General features: G+C 35.2%; 1 long non-coding RNA gene across 1 annotated transcript; it reads right to left on the bottom strand.

Moving 5' to 3' along the window:
• Positions 1–311: 311 nt before the first annotated feature.
• Positions 312–6,711, bottom strand: LOC141376092 (uncharacterized). The gene is made up of 3 exons (XR_012385236.1): positions 6,078–6,711; positions 1,055–1,984; positions 312–497 (listed from the first exon to the last, which is right to left on the bottom strand). It is a non-coding gene; the product is annotated as an uncharacterized lncRNA (long non-coding RNA).
• Between the last annotated feature and the right edge of the window lie 504 nt (positions 6,712–7,215).

Genomic DNA, 7,215 nt, shown 5'->3' with positions numbered 1-7,215 from the left:
AACATGTTAAAGCAAGTTGCAAGTGAAAATCTATGTCTCTGACTGAGTTTGCATTACTGTGATTTGACCTCTCTGCTGGCTGAGATAAGCTCATTTTCAACGTCCAATTCAGAATGTAATAAAACCAGATCCAGCCATAAAATGCATCATTCTTTTTTATTTTAGACAACATTTCATGCACTGTTAAACATGTTAAAGCAAGTTGCAAGTGAAAATCTATGTCTCTGACTGAGTTTGCATTACTGATATTTGACCTCTCTGCTGGCTGAGATAAGCTCATTTTCAACGTCCAATTCAGAATGTAATAAAACCTGATCCAGCTATAAAATGCATCATTCTTTTTTGTTTTAGACAACATTTCATGCACTGTTAAACATGTTAAAGCAAGTTGCAAATGAAAATCTATGTCTCTGACTGAGTTTGCATTACTGTGATTTGACCTCTCTGCTGGCTGAGATAAGCTCATTTTCAACGTCCAATTCAGAATGTAATAAAACCTGATCCAGCTATAAAATGCATCATTTTTTTTGTTTCAGACAACATTTTATGCACTGTTAAACATGTTAAAGCAAGTTGCAAGTGAAAATCTATGTCTCTGACTGAGTTTGCATTACTGTGATTTGACCTCTCTGCTGGCTGAGATAAGCTCATTTTCAACGTCCAATTCAGAATGTAATAAAACCTGATCTAGCTATAAAATGCATCATTCTTTTTTGTTTTAGACAACATTTCATGCACTGTTAAACATGTTAAAGCAAGTTGCAAGTGAAAATCTATGTCTCTGACTGAGTTTGCATTACTGTGATTTGACCTCTCTGCTGGCTGAGATAAGCTCATTTTCAACGTCCAATTCAGAATGTAATAAAACCAGATCCAGCCATAAAATGCATCATTCTTTTTTCTTTTAGACAACATTTCATGCACTGTTAAACATGTTAAAGCAAGTTGCAAGTGAAAATCTATGTCTCTGACTGAGTTTGCATTACTGTGATTTGACCTCTCTGCTGGCTGAGATAAGCTCATTTTCAACGTCCAATTCAGAATGTAATAAAACCTGATCCAGCTATAAAATGCATCATTCTTTTTTGTTTTAGACAACATTTCATGCACTGTTAAACATGTTAAAGCAAGTTGCAAGTGAAAATCTATGTCTCTGACTGAGTTTGCATTACTGTGATTTGACCTCTCTGCTGGCTGAGATAAGCTCATTTTCAACGTCCAATTCAGAATGTAATAAAACCTGATCCAGCTATAAAATGCATCATTCTTTTTTGTTTTAGACAACATTTCATGCACTGTTAAACATGTTAAAGCAAGTTGCAAGTGAAAATCTATGTCTCTGACTGAGTTTGCATTACTGTGATTTGACCTCTCTGCTGGCTGAGATAAGCTCATTTTCAACGTCCAATTCAGAATGTAATAAAACCAGATCCAGCCATAAAATGCATCACTCTTTTTTGTTTTAGACAACATTTCATGCACTGTTAAACATGTTAAAGCAAGTTGCAAGTGAAAATCTATGTCTCTGACTGAGTTTGCATTACTGTGATTTGACCTCTCTGCTGGCTGAGATAAGCTCATTTTCAACGTCCAATTCAGAATGTAATAAAACCAGATCCAGCCATAAAATGCATCATTCTTTTTTGTTTTAGACAACATTTCATGCACTGTTAAACATGTTAAAGCAAGTTGCAAGTGAAAATCTATGTCTCTGACTGAGTTTGCATTACTGTGATTTGAACTCTCTGCTGGCTGAGATAAGCTCATTTTCAACGTCCAATTCAGAATGTGATAAAACCAGATCCAGCCATAAAATGCATCATTCTTTTTTGTTTTAGACAACATTTCATGCACTGTTAAACATGTTAAAGCAAGTTGCAAGTGAAAATCTATGTCTCTGACTGAGTTTGCATTACTGTGATTTGACCTCTCTGCTGGCTGAGATAAGCTCATTTTCAACGTCCAATTCAGAATGTAATAAAACCTGATCTAGCTATAAAATGCATCATTCTTTTTTGTTTTAGACAACATTTCATGCACTGTTAAACATGTTAAAGCAAGTTGCAAGTGAAAATCTATGTCTCTGACTGAGTTTGCATTACTGTGATTTGACCTCTCTGCTGGCTGAGATAAGCTCATTTTCAACGTCCAATTCAGAATGTAATAAAACCAGATCCAGCCATAAAATGCATCATTCTTTTTTGTTTTAGACAACATTTCATGCACTGTTAAACATGTTAAAGCAAGTTGCAAGTGAAAATCTATGTCTCTGACTGAGTTTGCATTTCTGTGATTTGACCTCTCTGCTGGCTGAGATAAGCTCATTTTCAACGTCCAATTCAGAATGTAATAAAACCTGATCCAGCTATAAAATGCATCATTCTTTTTTGTTTTAGACAACATTTCATGCACTGTTAAACATGTTAAAGCAAGTTGCAAGTGAAAATCTATGTCTCTGACTGAGTTTGCATTACTGTGATTTGACCTCTCTGCTGGCTGAGATAAGCTCATTTTCAACGTCCAATTCAGAATGTAATAAAACCTGATCCAGCCATAAAATGCATCATTCTTTTTTGTTTTAGACAACATTTCATGCACTGTTAAACATGTTAAAGCAAGTTGCAAGTGAAAATCTATGTCTCTGACTGAGTTTGCATTACTGTGATTTGACCTCTCTGCTGGCTGAGATAAGCTCATTTTCAACGTCCAATTCAGAATGTAATAAAACCAGATCCAGCCATAAAATGCATCATTCTTTTTTATTTTAGACAACATTTCATGCACTGTTAAACATGTTAAAGCAAGTTGCAAGTGAAAATCTATGTCTCTGACTGAGTTTGCATTACTGTGATTTGACCTCTCTGCTGGCTGAGATAAGCTCATTTTCAACGTCCAATTCAGAATGTAATAAAACCTGATCCAGCTATAAAATGCATCATTTTTTTTTGTTTCAGACAACATTTTATGCACTGTTAAACATGTTAAAGCAAGTTGCAAGTGAAAATCTATGTCTCTGACTGAGTTTGCATTACTGTGATTTGACCTCTCTGCTGGCTGAGATAAGCTCATTTTCAACGTCCAATTCAGAATGTAATAAAACCTGATCTAGCTATAAAATGCATCATTCTTTTTTGTTTTAGACAACATTTCATGCACTGTTAAACATGTTAAAGCAAGTTGCAAATGAAAATCTATGTCTCTGACTGAGTTTGCATTACTGTGATTTGACCTCTCTGCTGGCTGAGATAAGCTCATTTTCAACGTCCAATTCAGAATGTAATAAAACCAGATCCAGCCATAAAATGCATCATTCTTTTTTGTTTTAGACAACATTTCATGCACTGKTAAACATGTTAAAGCAAGTTGCAAGTGAAAATCTATGTCTCTGACTGAGTTTGCATTACTGTGATTTGACCTCTCTGCTGGCTGAGATAAGCTCATTTTCAACGTCCAATTCAGAATGTRATAAAACCAGATCCAGCCATAAAATGCATCATTCTTTTTTGTTTTAGACAACATTTCATGCACTGTTAAACATGTTAAAGCAAGTTGCAAGTGAAAATCTATGTCTCTGACTGAGTTTGCATTACTGTGATTTGACCTCTCTGCTGGCTGAGATAAGCTCATTTTCAACGTCCAATTCAGAATGTAATAAAACCAGATCCAGCCATAAAATGCATCATTCTTTTTTGTTTTAGACAACATTTCATGCACTGTTAAACATGTTAAAGCAAGTTGCAAGTGAAAATCTATGTCTCTGACTGAGTTTGCATTACTGTGATTTGACCTCTCTGCTGGCTGAGATAAGCTCATTTTCAACGTCCAATTCAGAATGTAATAAAACCAGATCCAGCCATAAAATGCATCATTCTTTTTTGTTTTAGACAACATTTCATGCACTGTTAAACATGTTAAAGCAAGTTGCAAGTGAAAATCTATGTCTCTGACTGAGTTTGCATTWCTGTGATTTGACCTCTCTGCTGGCTGAGATAAGCTCATTTTCAACGTCCAATTCAGAATGTAATAAAACCTGATCCAGCTATAAAATGCATCATTCTTTTTTGTTTTAGACAACATTTCATGCACTGTTAAACATGTTAAAGCAAGTTGCAAGTGAAAATCTATGTCTCTGACTGAGTTTGCATTACTGTGATTTGACCTCTCTGCTGGCTGAGATAAGCTCATTTTCAACGTCCAATTCAGAATGTAATAAAACCTGATCCAGCCATAAAATGCATCATTCTTTTTTGTTTTAGACAACATTTCATGCACTGTTAAACATGTTAAAGCAAGTTGCAAGTGAAAATCTATGTCTCTGACTGAGTTTGCATTACTGTGATTTGACCTCTCTGCTGGCTGAGATAAGCTCATTTTCAACGTCCAATTCAGAATGTAATAAAACCAGATCCAGCCATAAAATGCATCATTCTTTTTTGTTTTAGACAACATTTCATGCACTGGTAAACATGTTAAAGCAAGTTGCAAGTGAAAATCTATGTCTCTGACTGAGTTTGCATTACTGTGATTTGACCTCTCTGCTGGCTGAGATAAGCTCATTTTCAACGTCCAATTCAGAATGTAATAAAACCTGATCCAGCCATAAAATGCATCATTCTTTTTTGTTTTAGACAACATTTCATGCACTGTTAAACATGTTAAAGCAAGTTGCAAGTGAAAATCTATGTCTCTGACTGAGTTTGCATTACTGTGATTTGACCTCTCTGCTGGCTGAGATAAGCTCATTTTCAACGTCCAATTCAGAATGTAATAAAACCAGATCCAGCCATAAAATGCATCATTCTTTTTTRTTTTAGACAACATTTCATGCACTGTTAAACATGTTAAAGCAAGTTGCAAGTGAAAATCTATGTCTCTGACTGAGTTTGCATTACTGTGATTTGACCTCTCTGCTGGCTGAGATAAGCTCATTTTCAACGTCCAATTCAGAATGTAATAAAACCTGATCCAGCTATAAAATGCATCATTTTTTTTTTGTTTCAGACAACATTTYATGCACTGTTAAACATGTTAAAGCAAGTTGCAAGTGAAAATCTATGTCTCTGACTGAGTTTGCATTACTGTGATTTGACCTCTCTGCTGGCTGAGATAAGCTCATTTTCAACGTCCAATTCAGAATGTAATAAAACCTGATCTAGCTATAAAATGCATCATTCTTTTTTGTTTTAGACAACATTTCATGCACTGTTAAACATGTTAAAGCAAGTTGCAAGTGAAAATCTATGTCTCTGACTGAGTTTGCATTACTGTRATTTGACCTCTCTGCTGGCTGAGATAAGCTCATTTTCAACGTCCAATTCAGAATGTAATAAAACCTGATCCAGCCATAAAATGCATCATTCTTTTTTGTTTTAGACAACATTTCATGCACTGTTAAACATGTTAAAGCAAGTTGCAAGTGAAAATCTATGTCTCTGACTGAGTTTGCATTACTGTGATTTGACCTCTCTGCTGGCTGAGATAAGCTCATTTTCAACGTCCAATTCAGAATGTAATAAAACCAGATCCAGCCATAAAATGCATCATTCTTTTTTGTTTTAGACAACATTTCATGCACTGTTAAACATGTTAAAGCAAGTTGCAARTGAAAATCTATGTCTCTGACTGAGTTTGCATTACTGTGATTTGACCTCTCTGCTGGCTGAGATAAGCTCATTTTCAACGTCCAATTCAGAATGTAATAAAACCTGATCCAGCTATAAAATGCATCATTCTTTTTTGTTTTAGACAACATTTCATGCACTGTTAAACATGTTAAAGCAAGTTGCAAGTGAAAATCTATGTCTCTGACTGAGTTTGCATTACTGTGATTTGACCTCTCTGCTGGCTGAGATAAGCTCATTTTCAACGTCCAATTCAGAATGTAATAAAACCTGATCCAGCTATAAAATGCATCATTCTTTTTTGTTTTAGACAACATTTCATGCACTGTTAAACATGTTAAAGCAAGTTGCAAGTGAAAATCTATGTCTCTGACTGAGTTTGCATTACTGTGATTTGACCTCTCTGCTGGCTGAGATAAGCTCATTTTCAACGTCCAATTCAGAATGTAATAAAACCAGATCCAGGCATAAAATGCATCACTCTTTTTTGTTTTAGACAACATTTCATGCACTGTTAAACATGTTAAAGCAAGTTGCAAGTGAAAATCTATGTCTCTGACTGAGTTTGCATTACTGTGATTTGACCTCTCTGCTGGCTGAGATAAGCTCATTTTCAACGTCCAATTCAGAATGTAATAAAACCAGATCCAGCCATAAAATGCATCATTCTTTTTTGTTTTAGACAACATTTCATGCACTGTTAAACATGTTAAAGCAAGTTGCAAGTGAAAATCTATGTCTCTGACTGAGTTTGCATTACTGTGATTTGACCTCTCTGCTGGCTGAGATAAGCTCATTTTCAACGTCCAATTCAGAATGTAATAAAACCAGATCCAGCCATAAAATGCATCATTCTTTTTTGTTTTAGACAACATTTCATGCACTGTTAAACATGTTAAAGCAAGTTGCAARTGAAAATCTATGTCTCTGACTGAGTTTGCATTACTGTGATTTGACCTCTCTGCTGGCTGAGATAAGCTCATTTTCAACGTCCAATTCAGAATGTAATAAAACCTGATCCAGCTATAAAATGCATCATTCTTTTTTGTTTTAGACAACATTTCATGCACTGTTAAACATGTTAAAGCAAGTTGCAAGTGAAAATCTATGTCTCTGACTGAGTTTGCATTACTGTGATTTGACCTCTCTGCTGGCTGAGATAAGCTCATTTTCAACGTCCAATTCAGAATGTAATAAAACCTGATCCAGCTATAAAATGCATCATTCTTTTTTGTTTTAGACAACATTTCATGCACTGTTAAACATGTTAAAGCAAGTTGCAAGTGAAAATCTATGTCTCTGACTGAGTTTGCATTACTGTGATTTGACCTCTCTGCTGGCTGAGATAAGCTCATTTTCAACGTCCAATTCAGAATGTAATAAAACCAGATCCAGGCATAAAATGCATCAYTCTTTTTTGTTTTAGACAACATTTCATGCACTGTTAAACATGTTAAAGCAAGTTGCAAGTGAAAATCTATGTCTCTGACTGAGTTTGCATTACTGTGATTTGACCTCTCTGCTGGCTGAGATAAGCTCATTTTCAACGTCCAATTCAGAATGTAATAAAACCAGATCCAGCCATAAAATGCAT

Source organism: Danio rerio, chromosome 9 (assembly GCF_049306965.1).
Source record: "Danio rerio strain Tuebingen ecotype United States chromosome 9, GRCz12tu, whole genome shotgun sequence".
NCBI lineage: Eukaryota > Metazoa > Chordata > Actinopteri > Cypriniformes > Danionidae > Danio > Danio rerio.
Note: the sequence above shows the minus strand (reverse complement) of the source record. Positions and strands in the feature narration are given on the sequence as shown.